Genomic DNA, 18,992 nt, shown 5'->3' with positions numbered 1-18,992 from the left:
ACGATCCAGGGCCTTGAGGACCTGCTGAGCGGATACCCGGCAGAACACACAGACACATCCTACTCCCCGGACCTATCCAACGCTCAGGCTCACATACCAGCTATGGGACGCCGGTCACAAAAGACACAAGGTACGGCCGGGGGCAGGGATATTGGGACTCTGCTTCAAAAGCCCGCCCAGCCTAATCCCACACCCGCAGCATCTATGCCGGAGGTAACCCTGACATCTACCTCACCCCAACAACATCCATAATCACCTGGGCTCCTTCAAGCACCAAAAACAAACCAGCAAGGGACTGCATCCCCAGGGCAGCACCAACCACCGCAGCTGGATATGACACACACCAAGGCACAACAAGGCCCAGACTTACAGGGACCCACATGGGCAACACAGCCTGAAAGGGAACCCAATCCACCTCAACCCAGGCCTGATATACCAGGGCACTCACAAGCACCGCTGCAACCGCTGATGGAGTCCCCAGATGACTCTGCACCAACCACCAAACGCGACTTAAAGCTCCTATTAGCAGACATCCACAAACTCCTCTCAGCTGACACAGCCCTCCTCAAGACCGAACTGCGCACGGTCACTGAAAAAGTGAGAGACACGCAGGCAGAAGTGGTGACAGTACACGCTCACATAATCACAATGGAAGACTCCATTAAACAAATCCAGCAACAACAAACGTACCTGTCATTCAAAGTGTCCAGCATGGAAGATAGACAACGCCGTTCTCACCTTAAAATCAGGGGCATCCCCGTGGAAATAACAGCCGAAGAGCTACCGCAATACACCAGACGCCTCCTAGCTACAATCCTCCCACACACAGCGGTCAAGAAAATGACCATAGATGGGGTGTACCGCCTGCCTACCCCTCCCCACCTAAAGTTCCCAACAGGCAGAGACGTTATTCTCAGATGCACCACAGTGCAAGACAAACTACATATAATGGCTGGGCTGAAAGGCAAGACACCACTGCTGTTCGAGAACTCATCCCTAGCATTCTTTCAGGACTTATCAAAAGCCACCCTAATGTGGCGCAAATCCTATGGACCACTCACTACAAAACTCCGAGCAGCAGGAATCGCATACAAGTGGGGCGCTAACGGGACACTGGAGGTAACCCGAGATGGCACCACCCATGTCCTGACCTCCGTGGAGGACGCACCTACCCTCCTAACCACCCTGAGACTACACAACCTGGCACAAGACCCCGGGAATGCCGCCCAGCTGGAACCAGGACCCAGCGGATCACAGTACCCTGTACCGTGACTGATGTGCACAGATACCTCAGGATGGGTCAAAGAGACTGCTATACTCAATATATTTCAAGTTTTTATTGTGACTTTACCTATGTTTTCTTTTATTTTCTTGATTTGTTAACCCACGGTATAAATACCTAAACACTACGGACCACCGACGCACTGACCCTGGTAGAGGATACATAAGCTCCAAAACAAGGAGAGACAACACAATACACAACCAACCACAGGGCGACTAAAAATCTACCCCCCCCTGCAGCCCCCTCGGTTAGGGGTAACCACCCCAACAAGCCACCAACAACTAACAGCTCACCTCCACTAACGCAGCCAGACAACAACATCCGGCACAACACAGGGAGCCTAATCATGACACATGGAACTGACACAAACCCGCAGCCCCACAACTCGAGTAAAAACTAAAACCCCACATAGAGAACCACCACCACCAGACTCATTCTTGACGGGACCTGCTACACTGCACCATGCCCTATCTTAAACACAAAGAAGCACAAAACAATATAACACCTAATTATGGATCACTAAGTTTTGTTTTAACATGTTACTGTTATACTAAAAATGTAATAGCTCAACCCAAAAGGTGCAAACCACAAACGACACAGAACTTCGACCTCACTAGTGCACCTACGTGCACGACTGTCTGTAAAATGATTGCACCAAAACCGAAAATAAAGATTTAAAAAAAATAAAAAAATTATATACATTAATTTAATTACATTTTCATGACAATATTTTTCATTTAGTTATTTACAGGATTATAATTTAATTCCTATGATACTTTTTGTTTAAATTATATACATTAATTTAATTACATTTTCATGATTATGTTTCTAGGGGCGACACCACAGAAAATATTGGTAAAGAAAATATAATTTATTGATTTTTTATTTCCGGTAGGTGCTTTGCCATTTGTTTTTGATTCCATTGATTATTTTATATTAGTTTATTTACATTTATTATCCAGAATTTTTTTGCTAGTTACTTAGATTATAATGATTTGTTTTCCTTGATTTTATTATATATTAGCAATTTACATTATTATGATTTCCCCCCCTTGATTATTTTTATAATAATTTTGGTTAGTTAAGTGTTATTATCATGAGAATATTTTAAATTTAGTTATTTACAGGAATATAATTTTATTCCTATGATCCTTTTTGTTTAAGTTATATACATTAATTTAATTTTGATGATTATGTTTCTAGGGGCGACACCGCAGAAAATATTGTTAAAGAAAATATAATTGACTGATTATTTATTTCCGGTAGGTGCTTCGCCATTTGTTTTTGATTCCATTGATTATTTTATATTAGTTTATTTACATTTATTTCTCATGATTATTTTATTTAATTGTTACTTAGATTATAATGTTTTGTTTTCCATGATTTTATTATATATTAGTCATGTACATTATTATGATTTTTTTTTCCTTGATTATTTTCATAATAATTTCGGATAGTTAACTTTAATTCTCATAAGAATATGTTTAATTTAGTTATTTACAGGATTATAATTTCATTCCTATGATCCTTTTTGTTTAAGTTATATACATTAATTTAATTTTCATGATTATGTTTCTAGGGGCGACATCGCAGAAAATATTGGTAAAGAAAATATAATTGACTAATTATTTTTTTCTGGTAGGTGCTTCGCCAATTGTTTTTGATTCCATTGATTATTTTAATTTTGGTTAGTTAACTTTAATTCTCTTGAGAATATGTTTAGTTTAGTTCTTTACAGGATTATAATTTCATTCCTATGATCCTTTTTGTTTAAGTTATATACATTAATTTAATTTACATGATTATGTTTCTAGGGGCGATACCACAGAAAATAATGGTATAGAAAATATAATTTATTGATTATTTATTTCTAGTAGGTGCTTCACCATTTGTTTTTGATTCCATTGATTATTTTATTTTAGTTTATTTACATTTATTATCCAGAATTATTTTTCTAGTTACTTAGATTATAATGATTTGTTTTCCATAATTTTATTATATATTAGTTATCTACATTATTATGATTTTTTTTCCTTGATTATTTTTATAATAATTTCGGTTAGTTAACTTCAATTCTCATGAGAATATGTTTAATTTAGTTATTTACAGGAGGATTATAATTTAATTCCTATGATACTTTTTGTTTAAGTTATATACATTAATTTAATTACATTTTCATGATTATGTTTCTAGGGGCGACACCACAGAAAATATTGGTAAAGAAAATATAATTTACTGATTATTTATTTCCGGTAGGTGCTTCGACATTTGTTTTTGATTCCATTGATTATTTTATATTAGTTTATTTACATTTATTATCCAGAATTATTTTGCTAGTTACTTAGATTATAATGATTTGTTTTCCATGATTTTATTATATATTAGCAATTTACATTATTATGATTTTTTCCCCTTGATTATTTTTAATACTAATTTCGGTTAGTTAACTTCAATTCTCATGAGAATATGTTTAATTTAGTTATTTACAGGATTATAATTTCATTCCTATGATCCTTTTTGTTTAAGTTATATACATTAATTTAATTTTCATGATTATGTTTCTAGGGGCGACATCGCAGAAAATATTGGTAAAGAAAATATAATTGACTAATTATTTTTTTCTGGTAGGTGCTTCGCCAATTGTTTTTGATTCCATTGATTATTTTAATTTTGGTTAGTTAACTTTAATTCTCTTGAGAATATGTTTAGTTTAGTTCTTTACAGGATTATAATTTCATTCCTATGATCCTTTTTGTTTAAGTTATATACATTAATTTAATTTACATGATTATGTTTCTAGGGGCGATACCACAGAAAATAATGGTATAGAAAATATAATTTATTGATTATTTATTTCTAGTAGGTGCTTCACCATTTGTTTTTGATTCCATTGATTATTTTATTTTAGTTTATTTACATTTATTATCCAGAATTATTTTTCTAGTTACTTAGATTATAATGATTTGTTTTCCATAATTTTATTATATATTAGTTATCTACATTATTATGATTTTTTTTCCTTGATTATTTTTATAATAATTTCGGTTAGTTAACTTCAATTCTCATGAGAATATGTTTAATTTAGTTATTTACAGGAGGATTATAATTTAATTCCTATGATACTTTTTGTTTAAGTTATATACATTAATTTAATTACATTTTCATGATTATGTTTCTAGGGGCGACACCACAGAAAATATTGGTAAAGAAAATATAATTTACTGATTATTTATTTCCGGTAGGTGCTTCGACATTTGTTTTTGATTCCATTGATTATTTTATATTAGTTTATTTACATTTATTATCCAGAATTATTTTGCTAGTTACTTAGATTATAATGATTTGTTTTCCATGATTTTATTATATATTAGCAATTTACATTATTATGATTTTTTCCCCTTGATTATTTTTAATACTAATTTCGGTTAGTTAACTTCAATTCTCATGAGAATATGTTTAATTTAGTTATTTACAGGATTATAATTTCATTCCTATGATCCTTTTTGTTTAAGTTATATACATTAATTTGAGGGGGCCAGCAAGCCGACACGAACGGACGCCATCTTAATCAGCTCCCAAACTCTGAGGATAAAATCCACAAATATCAGCCTTTACATGACCCATCCAACATCGTCACATACACAATCGGAGTCAGCACAACAAACTGCATCTCCAGATGCCTTTTTTTCAGCCACAAAGGCTGCAGAAACGGAGACGCAAGATCGGGGCCTACTATACCCCAACGATCCAGGGCCTCGAGGACCTGCTGAGCGGATACCCGGCAGAACACACAGACACATCCTACTCCCCGGACCTATCCAACGCTCAGGCTCACATACCAGCTATGGGACGCCGGTCACAAAAGACACAAGGTACGGCCGGGGGCAGGGATATTGGGACTCTGCTTCAAAAGCCCGCCCAGCCTAATCCCACACCCGCAGCATCTATGCCGGAGGTAACCCTGACATCTACCTCACCCCAACAACATCCAGAATCACCTGGGCTCCTTCAAGCACCAAAAACAAACCAGCAAGGGACTGCATCCCCAGGGCAGCACCAACCACCGCAGCTGGATATGACACACACCAAGGCACAACAAGGCCCAGACTTACAGGGACCCACATGGGCAACACAGCCTGAAAGGGAACCCAATCCACCTCAACCCAGGCCTGATATACCAGGGCACTCACAAGCACCGCTGCAACCGCTGATGGAGTCCCCAGATGACTCTGCACCAACCACCAAACGCGACTTAAAGCTCCTATTAGCAGACATCCACAAACTCCTTGCAGCTGACACAGCCCTCCTCAAGACCGAACTGCGCACGGTCACTGAAAAAGTGAGAGACACGCAGGCAGAAGTGGTGACAGTACACGCTCACATAATCACAATGGAAGACTCCATTAAACAAATCCAGCAACAACAAACGTACCTGTCATTCAAAGTGTCCAGCATGGAAGATAGACAACGCCGTTCTCACCTTAAAATCAGGGGCATCCCCGTGGAAATAACAGCCGAAGAGCTACCGCAATACACCAGACGCCTCCTAGCTACAATCCTCCCACACACAGCGGTCAAGAAAATGACCATAGATGGGGTGTACCGCCTGCCTACCCCTCCCCACCTAAAGTTCCCAACAGGCAGAGACGTTATTCTCAGATGCACCACAGTGCAAGACAAACTACATATAATGGCCGGGCTGAAAGGCAAGACACCACTGCTGTTCGAGAACTCATCCCTAGCATTCTTTCAGGACTTATCAAAAGCCACCCTAATGTGGCGCAAATCCTATGGACCACTCACTACAAAACTCCGAGCAGCAGGAATCGCATACAAGTGGGGCGCTAACGGGACACTGGAGGTAACCCGAGATGGCACCACCCATGTCCTGACCTCCGTGGAGGACGCACCTACCCTCCTAACCACCCTGAGACTACACAACCTGGCACAAGACCCCGGGAATGCCGCCCAGCTGGAACCAGGACCCAGCGGATCACAGTACCCTGTACCGTGACTGATGTGCACAGATACCTCAGGATGGGTCAAAGAGACTGCTATACTCAATATATTTCAAGTTTTTATTGTGACTTTACCTATGTTTTCTTTTATTTTCTTGATTTGTTAACCCACGGTATAAATACCTAAACACTACGGACCACCGACGCACTGACCCTGGTAGAGGATACATAAGCTCCAAAACAAGGAGAGACAACACAATACACAACCAACCACAGGGCGACTAAAAATCTACCCCCCCTGCAGCCCCCTCGGTTAGGGGTAACCACCCCAACAAGCCACCAACAACTAACAGCTCACCTCCACTAACGCAGCCAGACAACAACATCCGGCACAACACAGGGAGCCTAATCATGACACATGGAACTGACACAAACCCGCAGGCCCACAACTCGAGTAAAAACTAAAACCCCACATAGAGAACCACCACCACCAGACTCATTCTTGACGGGACCTGCTACACTGCACCATGCCCTATCTTAAACACAAAGAAGCACAAAACAATATAACACCTAAGTATGGATCACTAAGTTTTGTTTTAACATGTTACTGTTATACTAAAAATGTAATAGCTCAACCCAAAAGGTGCAAACCACAAACGACACAGAACTTCGACCTCACTAGTGCACCTACGTGCACGACTGTCTGTAAAATTATTGCACCAAAACTGAAAATAAAGATTTAAAAAAAAAAAAAAATTATATACATTAATTTAATTACATTTTCATGACAATATTTTTCATTTAGTTATTTACAGGATTATAATTTAATTCCTATGATACTTTTTGTTTAAATTATATACATTAATTTAATTACATTTTCATGATTATGTTTCTAGGGGCGACACCACAGAAAATATTGGTAAAGAAAATATAATTTATTGATTTTTTATTTCCGGTAGGTGCTTTGCCATTTGTTTTTGATTCCATTGATTATTTTATATTAGTTTATTTACATTTATTATCCAGATTTTTTTTGCTAGTTACTTAGATTATAATGATTTGTTTTCCTTGATTTTATTATATATTAGCAATTTACATTATTATGATTTCCCCCCCTTGATTATTTTTATAATAATTTTGGTTAGTTAAGTGTTATTATCATGAGAATATTTTAAATTTAGTTATTTACAGGAATATAATTTTATTCCTATGATCCTTTTTGTTTAAGTTATATACATTAATTTAATTTTGATGATTATGTTTCTAGGGGCGACACCGCAGAAAATATTGTTAAAGAAAATATAATTGACTGATTATTTATTTCCGGTAGGTGCTTCGCCATTTGTTTTTGATTCCATTGATTATTTTATATTAGTTTATTTACATTTATTTCTCATGATTATTTTATTTAATTGTTACTTAGATTATAATGTTTTGTTTTCCATGATTTTATTATATATTAGTCATGTACATTATTATGATTTTTTTTTCCTTGATTATTTTCATAATAATTTCGGATAGTTAACTTTAATTCTCATAAGAATATGTTTAATTTAGTTATTTACAGGATTATAATTTCATTCCTATGATCCTTTTTGTTTAAGTTATATACATTAATTTAATTTTCATGATTATGTTTCTAGGGGCGACATCGCAGAAAATATTGGTAAAGAAAATATAATTGACTAATTATTTTTTTCTGGTAGGTGCTTCGCCAATTGTTTTTGATTCCATTGATTATTTTAATTTTGGTTAGTTAACTTTAATTCTCTTGAGAATATGTTTAGTTTAGTTCTTTACAGGATTATAATTTCATTCCTATGATCCTTTTTGTTTAAGTTATATACATTAATTTAATTTACATGATTATGTTTCTAGGGGCGATACCACAGAAAATAATGGTATAGAAAATATAATTTATTGATTATTTATTTCTAGTAGGTGCTTCACCATTTGTTTTTGATTCCATTGATTATTTTATTTTAGTTTATTTACATTTATTATCCAGAATTATTTTTCTAGTTACTTAGATTATAATGATTTGTTTTCCATAATTTTATTATATATTAGTTATCTACATTATTATGATTTTTTTTCCTTGATTATTTTTATAATAATTTCGGTTAGTTAACTTCAATTCTCATGAGAATATGTTTAATTTAGTTATTTACAGGAGGATTATAATTTAATTCCTATGATACTTTTTGTTTAAGTTATATACATTAATTTAATTACATTTTCATGATTATGTTTCTAGGGGCGACACCACAGAAAATATTGGTAAAGAAAATATAATTTACTGATTATTTATTTCCGGTAGGTGCTTCGACATTTGTTTTTGATTCCATTGATTATTTTATATTAGTTTATTTACATTTATTATCCAGAATTATTTTGCTAGTTACTTAGATTATAATGATTTGTTTTCCATGATTTTATTATATATTAGCAATTTACATTATTATGATTTTTTCCCCTTGATTATTTTTAATACTAATTTCGGTTAGTTAACTTCAATTCTCATGAGAATATGTTTAATTTAGTTATTTACAGGATTATAATTTCATTCCTATGATCCTTTTTGTTTAAGTTATATACATTAATTTGAGGGGGCCAGCAAGCCGACACGAACGGACGCCATCTTAATCAGCTCCCAAACTCTGCGGATAAAATCCACAAATATCAGCCTTTACATGACCCATCCAACATCGTCACATACACAATCGGAGTCAGCACAACAAACTGCATCTCCAGATGCCTTTTTTTCAGCCACAAAGGCTGCAGAAACGGAGACGCAAGATCGGGGCCTACTATACCCCAACGATCCAGGGCCTCGAGGACCTGCTGAGCGGATACCCGGCAGAACACACAGACACATCCTACTCCCCGGACCTATCCAACGCTCAGGCTCACATACCAGCTATGGGACGCCGGTCACAAAAGACACAAGGTACGGCCGGGGGCAGGGATATTGGGACTCTGCTTCAAAAGCCCGCCCAGCCTAATCCCACACCCGCAGCATCTATGCCGGAGGTAACCCTGACATCTACCTCACCCCAACAACATCCAGAATCACCTGGGCTCCTTCAAGCACCAAAAACAAACCAGCAAGGGACTGCATCCCCAGGGCAGCACCAACCACCGCAGCTGGATATGACACACACCAAGGCACAACAAGGCCCAGACTTACAGGGACCCACATGGGCAACACAGCCTGAAAGGGAACCCAATCCACCTCAACCCAGGCCTGATATACCAGGGCACTCACAAGCACCGCTGCAACCGCTGATGGAGTCCCCAGATGACTCTGCACCAACCACCAAACGCGACTTAAAGCTCCTATTAGCAGACATCCACAAACTCCTTGCAGCTGACACAGCCCTCCTCAAGACCGAACTGCGCACGGTCACTGAAAAAGTGAGAGACACGCAGGCAGAAGTGGTGACAGTACACGCTCACATAATCACAATGGAAGACTCCATTAAACAAATCCAGCAACAACAAACGTACCTGTCATTCAAAGTGTCCAGCATGGAAGATAGACAACGCCGTTCTCACCTTAAAATCAGGGGCATCCCCGTGGAAATAACAGCCGAAGAGCTACCGCAATACACCAGACGCCTCCTAGCTACAATCCTCCCACACACAGCGGTCAAGAAAATGACCATAGATGGGGTGTACCGCCTGCCTACCCCTCCCCACCTAAAGTTCCCAACAGGCAGAGACGTTATTCTCAGATGCACCACAGTGCAAGACAAACTACATATAATGGCTGGGCTGAAAGGCAAGACACCACTGCTGTTCGAGAACTCATCCCTAGCATTCTTTCAGGACTTATCAAAAGCCACCCTAATGTGGCGCAAATCCTATGGACCACTCACTACAAAACTCCGAGCAGCAGGAATCGCATACAAGTGGGGCGCTAACGGGACACTGGAGGTAACCCGAGATGGCACCACCCATGTCCTGACCTCCGTGGAGGACGCACCTACCCTCCTAACCACCCTGAGACTACACAACCTGGCACAAGACCCCGGGAATGCCGCCCAGCTGGAACCAGGACCCAGCGGATCACAGTACCCTGTACCGTGACTGATGTGCACAGATACCTCAGGATGGGTCAAAGAGACTGCTATACTCAATATATTTCAAGTTTTTATTGTGACTTTACCTATGTTTTCTTTTATTTTCTTGATTTGTTAACCCACGGTATAAATACCTAAACACTACGGACCACCGACGCACTGACCCTGGTAGAGGATACATAAGCTCCAAAACAAGGAGAGACAACACAATACACAACCAACCACAGGGCGACTAAAAATCTACCCCCCCTGCAGCCCCCTCGGTTAGGGGTAACCACCCCAACAAGCCACCAACAACTAACAGCTCACCTCCACTAACGCAGCCAGACAACAACATCCGGCACAACACAGGGAGCCTAATCATGACACATGGAACTGACACAAACCCGCAGCCCCACAACTCGAGTAAAAACTAAAACCCCACATAGAGAACCACCACCACCAGACTCATTCTTGACGGGACCTGCTACACTGCGCCATGCCCTATCTTAAACACAAAGAAGCACAAAACAATATAACACCTAAGTATGGATCACTAAGTTTTGTTTTAACATGTTACTGTTATACTAAAAATGTAATAGCTCAACCCAGAAGGTGCAAACCACAAACGACACAGAACTTCGACCTCACTAGTGCACCTACGTGCACGACTGTCTGTAAAATTATTGCACCAAAACTGAAAATAAAGATTTAAAAAAAAAAAAAAATTATATACATTAATTTAATTACATTTTCATGACAATATTTTTCATTTAGTTATTTACAGGATTATAATTTAATTCCTATGATACTTTTTGTTTAAATTATATACATTAATTTAATTACATTTTCATGATTATGTTTCTAGGGGCGACACCACAGAAAATATTGGTAAAGAAAATATAATTTATTGATTTTTTATTTCCGGTAGGTGCTTTGCCATTTGTTTTTGATTCCATTGATTATTTTATATTAGTTTATTTACATTTATTATCCAGATTTTTTTTGCTAGTTACTTAGATTATAATGATTTGTTTTCCTTGATTTTATTATATATTAGCAATTTACATTATTATGATTTCCCCCCCTTGATTATTTTTATAATAATTTTGGTTAGTTAAGTGTTATTATCATGAGAATATTTTAAATTTAGTTATTTACAGGAATATAATTTTATTCCTATGATCCTTTTTGTTTAAGTTATATACATTAATTTAATTTTGATGATTATGTTTCTAGGGGCGACACCGCAGAAAATATTGTTAAAGAAAATATAATTGACTGATTATTTATTTCCGGTAGGTGCTTCGCCATTTGTTTTTGATTCCATTGATTATTTTATATTAGTTTATTTACATTTATTTCTCATGATTATTTTATTTAATTGTTACTTAGATTATAATGTTTTGTTTTCCATGATTTTATTATATATTAGTCATGTACATTATTATGATTTTTTTTTCCTTGATTATTTTCATAATAATTTCGGATAGTTAACTTTAATTCTCATAAGAATATGTTTAATTTAGTTATTTACAGGATTATAATTTCATTCCTATGATCCTTTTTGTTTAAGTTATATACATTAATTTAATTTTCATGATTATGTTTCTAGGTGCGACATCGCAGAAAATATTGGTAAAGAAAATATAATTGACTAATTATTTTTTTCTGGTAGGTGCTTCGCCAATTGTTTTTGATTCCATTGATTATTTTAATTTTGGTTAGTTAACTTTAATTCTCTTGAGAATATGTTTAGTTTAGTTCTTTACAGGATTATAATTTCATTCCTATGATCCTTTTTGTTTAAGTTATATACATTAATTTAATTTACATGATTATGTTTCTAGGGGCGATACCACAGAAAATAATGGTATAGAAAATATAATTTATTGATTATTTATTTCTAGTAGGTGCTTCACCATTTGTTTTTGATTCCATTGATTATTTTATTTTAGTTTATTTACATTTATTATCCAGAATTATTTTTCTAGTTACTTAGATTATAATGATTTGTTTTCCATAATTTTATTATATATTAGTTATCTACATTATTATGATTTTTTTTCCTTGATTATTTTTATAATAATTTCGGTTAGTTAACTTCAATTCTCATGAGAATATGTTTAATTTAGTTATTTACAGGAGGATTATAATTTAATTCCTATGATACTTTTTGTTTAAGTTATATACATTAATTTAATTAAATTTTCATGATTATGTTTCTAGGGGCGACACCACAGAAAATATTGGTAAAGAAAATATAATTTACTGATTATTTATTTCCGGTAGGTGCTTCGACATTTGTTTTTGATTCCATTGATTATTTTATATTAGTTTATTTACATTTATTATCCAGAATTATTTTGCTAGTTACTTAGATTATAATGATTTGTTTTCCATGATTTTATTATATATTAGCAATTTACATTATTATGATTTTTTCCCCTTGATTATTTTTAATACTAATTTCGGTTAGTTAACTTCAATTCTCATGAGAATATGTTTAATTTAGTTATTTACAGGATTATAATTTCATTCCTATGATCCTTTTTGTTTAAGTTATATTCATTAATTTGAGGGGGCCAGCAAGCCGACACGAACGGACGCCATCTTAATCAGCTCCCAAACTCTGCGGATAAAATCCACAAATATCAGCCTTTACATGACCCATCCAACATCGTCACATACACAATCGGAGTCAGCACAACAAACTGCATCTCCAGATGCCTTTTTTTCAGCCACAAAGGCTGCAGAAACGGAGACGCAAGATCGGGGCCTACTATACCCCAACGATCCAGGGCCTCGAGGACCTGCTGAGCGGATACCCGGCAGAACACACAGACACATCCTACTCCCCGGACCTATCCAACGCTCAGGCTCACATACCAGCTATGGGACGCCGGTCACAAAAGACACAAGGTACGGCCGGGGGCAGGGATATTGGGACTCTGCTTCAAAAGCCCGCCCAGCCTAATCCCACACCCGCAGCATCTATGCCGGAGGTAACCCTGACATCTACCTCACCCCAACAACATCCAGAATCACCTGGGCTCCTTCAAGCACCAAAAACAAACCAGCAAGGGACTGCATCCCCAGGGCAGCACCAACCACCACAGCTGGATATGACACACACCAAGGCACAACAAGGCCCAGACTTACAGGGACCCACATGGGCAACACAGCCTGAAAGGGAACCCAATCCACCTCAACCCAGGCCTGATATACCAGGGCACTCACAAGCACCGCTGCAACCGCTGATGGAGTCCCCAGATGACTCTGCACCAACCACCAAACGCGACTTAAAGCTCCTATTAGCAGACATCCACAAACTCCTTGCAGCTGACACAGCCCTCCTCAAGACCGAACTGCGCACGGTCACTGAAAAAGTGAGAGACACGCAGGCAGAAGTGGTGACAGTACACGCTCACATAATCACAATGGAAGACTCCATTAAACAAATCCAGCAACAACAAACGTACCTGTCATTCAAAGTGTCCAGCATGGAAGATAGACAACGCCGTTCTCACCTTAAAATCAGGGGCATCCCCGTGGAAATAACAGCCGAAGAGCTACCGCAATACACCAGACGCCTCCTAGCTACAATCCTCCCACACACAGCGGTCAAGAAAATGACCATAGATGGGGTGTACCGCCTGCCTACCCCTCCCCACCTAAAGTTCCCAACAGGCAGAGACGTTATTCTCAGATGCACCACAGTGCAAGACAAACTACATATAATGGCTGGGCTGAAAGGCAAGACACCACTGCTGTTCGAGAACTCATCCCTAGCATTCTTTCAGGACTTATCAAAAGCCACCCTAATGTGGCGCAAATCCTATGGACTACTCACTACAAAACTCCGAGCAGCAGGAATCGCATACAAGTGGGGCGCTAACGGGACACTGGAGGTAACCCGAGATGGCACCACCCATGTCCTGACCTCCGTGGAGGACGCACCTACCCTCCTAACCACCCTGAGACTACACAACCTGGCACAAGACCCCGGGAATGCCGCCCAGCTGGAACCAGGACCCAGCGGATCACAGTACCCTGTACCGTGACTGATGTGCACAGATACCTCAGGATGGGTCAAAGAGACTGCTATACTCAATATATTTCAAGTTTTTATTGTGACTTTACCTATGTTTTCTTTTATTTTCTTGATTTGTTAACCCACGGTATAAATACCTAAACACTACGGACCACCGACGCACTGACCCTGGTAGAGGATACATAAGCTCCAAAACAATTAGAGACAACACAATACACAACCAACCACAGGGCGACTAAAAATCTACCCCCCCTGCAGCCCCCTCGGTTAGGGGCAACCACCCCAACAAGCCACCAACAACTAACAGCTCACCTCCACTAACGCAGCCAGACAACAACATCCGGCACAACACAGGGAGCCTAATCATGACACATGGAACTGACACAAACCCGCAGCCCCACAACTCGAGTAAAAACTAAAACCCCACATAGAGAACCACCACCACCAGACTCATTCTTGACGGGACCTGCTACACTGCGCCATGCCCTATCTTAAACACAAAGAAGCACAAAACAATATAACACCTAAGTATGGATCACTAAGTTTTGTTTTAACATGTTACTGTTATACTAAAAATGTAATAGCTCAACCCAGAAGGTGCAAACCACAAACGACACAGAACTTCGACCTCACTAGTGCACCTACGTGCACGACTGTCTGTAAAATTATTGCACCAAAACTAAAAATAAAGATTTAAAAAAAAAAAAAAATTATATACATTAATTTAATTACATTTTCATGACAATATTTTTCATTTAGTTATTTACAGGATTATAATTTAATTCCTATGATACTTTTTGTTTAAATTATATACATTAATTTAATTACATTTTCATGATTATGTTTCTAGGGGCGACACCACAGAAAATATTGGTAAAGAAAATATAATTTATTGATTTTTTATTTCCGGTAGGTGCTTTGCCATTTGTTTTTGATTCCATTGATTATTTTATATTAGTTTATTTACATTTATTATCCAGAATTTTTTTGCTAGTTACTTAGATTATAATGATTTGTTTTCCTTGATTTTATTATATATTAGCAATTTACATTATTATGATTTCCCCCCCTTGATTATTTTTATAATAATTTTGGTTAGTTAAGTGTTATTATCATGAGAATATTTTAAATTTAGTTATTTACAGGAATATAATTTTATTCCTATGATCCTTTTTGTTTAAGTTATATACATTAATTTAATTTTGATGATTATGTTTCTAGGGGCGACACCGCAGAAAATATTGTTAAAGAAAATATAATTGACTGATTATTTTTTTCCGGTAGGTGCTTCGCCATTTGTTTTTGATTCCATTGATTATTTTATATTAGTTTATTTACATTTATTTCTCATGATTATTTTATTTAATTGTTACTTAGATTATAATGTTTTGTTTTCCATGATTTTATTATATATTAGTCATGTACATTATTATGATTTTTTTTTCCTTGATTATTTTCATAATAATTTCGGATAGTTAACTTTAATTCTCATAAGAATATGTTTAATTTAGTTATTTACAGGATTATAATTTCATTCCTATGATCCTTTTTGTTTAAGTTATATACATTAATTTAATTTTCATGATTATGTTTCTAGGGGCGACATCGCAGAAAATATTGTTAAAGAAAATATAATTGACTAATTATTTTTTTCTGGTAGGTGCTTCGCCAATTGTTTTTGATTCCATTGATTATTTTAATTTTGGTTAGTTAACTTTAATTCTCTTGAGAATATGTTTAGTTTAGTTCTTTACAGGATTATAATTTCATTCCTATGATCCTTTTTGTTTAAGTTATATACATTAATTTAATTTACATGATTATGTTTCTAGGGGCGATACCACAGAAAATAATGGTATAGAAAATATAATTTATTGATTATTTATTTCTAGTAGGTGCTTCGCCATTTGTTTTTGATTCCATTGATTATTTTATTTTAGTTTATTTACATTTATTATCCAGAATTATTTTTCTAGTTACTTAGATTATAATGATTTGTTTTCCATAATTTTATTATATATTAGTTATCTACATTATTATGATTTTTTTTCCTTGATTATTTTCATAATAATTTCGGTTAGTTAACTTCAATTCTCATGAGAATATGTTTAATTTAGTTATTTACAGGAGGATTATAATTTAATTCCTATGATACTTTTTGTTTAAGTTATATACATTAATTTAATTACATTTTCATGATTATGTTTCTAGGGGCGACACCACAGAAAATATTGGTCAAGAAAATATAATTTACTGATTATTTATTTCCGGTAGGTGCTTCGACATTTGTTTTTGATTCCATTGATTATTTTATATTAGTTTATTTACATTTATTATCCAGAATTATTTTGCTAGTTACTTAGATTATAATGATTTGTTTTCCATGATTTTATTATATATTAGCAATTTACATTATTATGATTTTTTCCCCTTGATTATTTTTAATACTAATTTCGGTTAGTTAACTTCAATTCTCATGAGAATATGTTTAATTTAGTTATTTACAGGATTATAATTTCATTCCTATGATCCTTTTTGTTTAAGTTATATACATTAATTTGAGGGGGCCAGCAAGCCGACACGAACGGACGCCATCTTAATCAGCTCCCAAACTCTGCGGATAAAATCCACAAATATCAGCCTTTACATGACCCATCCAACATCGTCACATACACAATCGGAGTCAGCACAACAAACTGCATCTCCAGATGCCTTTTTTTCAGCCACAAAGGCTGCAGAAACGGAGACGCAAGATCGGGGCCTACTATACCCCAGCGATCCAGGGCCTCGAGGACCTGCTGAGCGGATACCCGGCAGAACACACAGACACATCCTACTCCCCGGACCTATCCAACGCTCAGGCTCACATACCAGCTATGGGACGCCGGTCACAAAAGACACAAGGTACGGCCGGGGGCAGGGATATTGGGACTCTGCTTCAAAAGCCCGCCCAGCCTAATCCCACACCTGCAGCATCTATGCCAGAGGTAACCCTGACATCTACCTCACCCCAACAACGTCCATAATCACCTGGGCTCCTTCAAGCACCAAAAACAAACCAGCAAGGGACTGCATCCCCAGGGCAGCACCAACCACCGCAGCTGGATATGACACACACCAAGGCACAACAAGGCCCAGACTTACAGGGACCCACATGGGCAACACAGCCTGAAAGGGAACCCAATCCACCTCAACCCAGGCCTGATATACCAGGGCACTCACAAGCACCGCTGCAACCGCTGATGGAGTCCCCAGATTACTCTGCACCAACCACCAAACGCGACTTAAAGCTCCTATTAGCAGACATCCACAAACTCCTTGCAGCTGACACAGCCCTCCTCAAGACCGAACTGCACACGGTTACTGAAAAGGTGAGAGACACGCAGGCAGAAGTGGTGACAGTACACGCTCACATAATCACAATGGAAGACTCCATTAAACAAATCCAGCAACAACAAACGTACCTGTCATTCAAAGTGTCCAGCATGGAAGATAGACAACGCAGTTCTCACCTTAAAAACAGGGGCATCTCCGTGGAAATAACGTCCGAAGAGCTACCGCAATAAACAAGACGCCTCCTAGCTACAATCCTCCCACACACAACGGTCAAGAAAATGACCATAGATGGGGTGTACCGCCTGCCTACCCCTCTCCACCTAAAGTTCCCAACAGGCAGAGACGTTATTCTCAGATGCACCACAGTGCAAGACAAACTACATATAATGGCCGGGCTGAAAGGCAAGACACCACTGCTGTTTGAGAACTCATCCCTAGCATTCTTTCAGGACTTATCAAAAGCCACCCTAATGTGGTGCAAATCCTATGGACCACTCACTACAAAACTCCGAGCAGCAAGAATCGCATACAAGTGGGGCGCTAACGGGACACTGAAGGTAACCCGAGATGGCACCACCCATGTCCTGACCTCCGTGGAGGACGCACCTACCCTCCTAACCACCCTGAGACTACACAACCTGGCACAAGACCCCGGGAATGCCGCCCAGCTGGAACCAGGACCCAGCGGATCACAGTACCCTGTACCGTGACTGATGTGCACAGATACCTCAGGATGGGTCAAAGAGACTGCTATACTCAATATATTTAAAGTTTTTATTGTGACTTTACCTATGTTTTCTTTTATTTTCTTGATTTGTTAACCCACGGTATAAATACCTAAACACTACGGACCACCGACGCACTGACCCTGGTAGAGGATACATAAGCTCCAAAACAAGGAGAGACAATACAATACACAACCAACCACAGGGCGACTAAAAATCTACCCCCCCTGCAGCCCCCTTGGTTAGGGGTAACCACCCCAACAAGCCACCAACAACTAACAGCTCACATCCACTAACGCAGCCAGACAACAACATCTGGCACAACACAGGGAGCCTAATCATGACACATGGAACTGACACAAACCCGCAGCCCCACAACTCGAGTAAAAACTAAAACCCCACATAGAGAACCACCACCACCAGACTCATACTTGACGGGACCTGCTACACTGCACCATGCCCTATCTTAAACACAAAGAAGCACAAAACAATATAACACCTAAGTATGGATCACTAAGTTTTGTTTTAACATGTTACTGTTATACTAAAAATGTTATAGCTCGACCCAAAAGG

This window comes from Pelobates fuscus, chromosome 8 (assembly GCF_036172605.1).
Source record: "Pelobates fuscus isolate aPelFus1 chromosome 8, aPelFus1.pri, whole genome shotgun sequence".
Classification (NCBI taxonomy): Eukaryota; Metazoa; Chordata; class Amphibia; order Anura; family Pelobatidae; genus Pelobates; species Pelobates fuscus.
This window is presented reverse-complemented; position numbering follows the sequence as displayed.